Raw genomic sequence first — 1,928 nt, forward strand, 5'->3', positions numbered from 1 at the left:
CTTTTTTTTTTTTTTTAAGATAGAGTCTCACTCTGTCACCCTGGGTGGAGTGCCGAGGCATCATTACTCACAGCAACCTCAAACTCTTGGACTCAAGAAATCCTCTTCTCTCAGTTTTCTTTCTATTTTTTTGTAGAGACAAGTTCTCACTCTTGCTCAGGCTGGTCTTGAACTCCTGAGCTCAAGCGATCCACCTGCCTGGGTCGCTCCGAGTGCTAGGATTACAGGCCTGAGCCACTGCTCCTGGCCTGCCTCTCAAGTCTTTATCTTTCACGTTAGAGGCCTTCTGAGAAATGATGCTTGGGAAGTAAGGCTTTGGATTTCCGCACTCTATCTTCACTCTTGATTCAGTTTGGCTGAATGTAGACTTTTGGAAGAAAATTACTTTTGCCCAGTTTCCAAAAATGTTGCTTGATTTTTCTTAAGACCTTCAATGTTGCTGTTTAAAAGAGTAATGACATTTTTATTCTTGATCTTTTATATTTTATTTTTCTCTTCAGAAACTTTGAGAATAGTTTCTTTACCTGTGGAGTCATGACATTTCAAGATCATATTCCCTGGTGTGGGTTTATTTTCATTTGTTGTGCTAGGCACTCATTGGCCCATTTCCAACTGGGAACTCACATATTTAAGTTCTGGAATATTTTTCTTATATGTTTTCTGTTTTTGAAAAATATCCAATTGATTGGATGTTTGTTGGATTGGTTCTTTGATTTTATCTGTTCCTCTCCTATCTTTAATATACCATTTTAAATTTTAATCTCGTAGATTTCTTTATCTCTCAACTTCGAACTGAATTTTAAATTATGAGTATCATACTTTGAATTCTCAAGAGCTTAATCATGCTCTCTAGCTGGCTAATCTAGAGCACCCCGTTCCTAGTTTATGAAGGCAATGTTGCTTCTGAGGATTTTAATTTTTATTAGAGTTTTTATCTCTTGTGATGTTTTCTTCTGCCCCATGCATTGTTATTTCACCAGAATTCCCCATTGTTTTTTCTCTTGGGTTTGATCTATTTCATATTGGTGGCCTTCCTCACATGCCTAGAGATGGCTGGCTACTGATTCACATGTGGGTGATGTGCTAAAGTTGATGGGCTCGTGTGTAAGGGACCAGATAAGTGTACTGGCAGGGCATCAGGTAGAAAGCCAACTTATTTTCAGTTTTCCCAGAGAAGCATCCTCCAGTCTTCCTCCCGGGGGACAGGATTGTAGAGAAGTCCTTCTGGGTCCCTCCATTCAGGACACAGACTTTAATCCTTATTTTCACCCTGTGGCCTCACTTTGGGGCTTTGTTGTGCTTGAAGTCCTCAAGTTCAGGCCTCCCAGGTTTAATTTCCTTAAAAAGTAAATGATCTCCTGAGGGCATAGCGATCTCCTGGACTCACTAGGTAGGGATGGGTACCCAGGAGGTCTGACTGTTCCTTAAGACTTGCAGTTAACTTCTGCGTTTTCCTGCTGGGAAAGGCAATTGTGCAGCCTCCTGCCCCTGAACTCTTGCCTAAGAATGGGCCTTGGGCCTGGACAGTTCCTTACCAAGAGATAAAAGTCCTACAGTCTGTACTCAGCTTATCTCCCTCTGAGGGACTTGTGTATTCCTTTGTTTGCTTAAGTTCCTTCATCTATCACTCTCAGACTTGACCCCAGCTTTCTTTCTTTCAGACCCCCCACAGGGGTGGTGTTGAGGGGGCAGAGTGGGGAGGAACCTTTCTCTGCAGCAGGAAGCGAGTGCCCCAGTCACAGCACCTATGCTGGTTGCAGAGACTGGACCATGGGGGACTGACACGCCGCAAGGGGCCCGGTCTAGTGCACTCTCTCCTCCTGCTGTAAGTTGGAGGCTGCTGTGAGCCTTCTCTGTTCTCAGCAACCTGGAATTGTGCACTGTCTCTTCCCTGGGAGGCACTTACCTGCCTTTTTTTTTTTTTTTTT

This window comes from Otolemur garnettii, unplaced genomic scaffold (genome assembly GCF_000181295.1).
Source record: "Otolemur garnettii isolate 467f Iridium unplaced genomic scaffold, OtoGar3 scaffold00016, whole genome shotgun sequence".
Classification (NCBI taxonomy): Eukaryota; Metazoa; Chordata; class Mammalia; order Primates; family Galagidae; genus Otolemur; species Otolemur garnettii.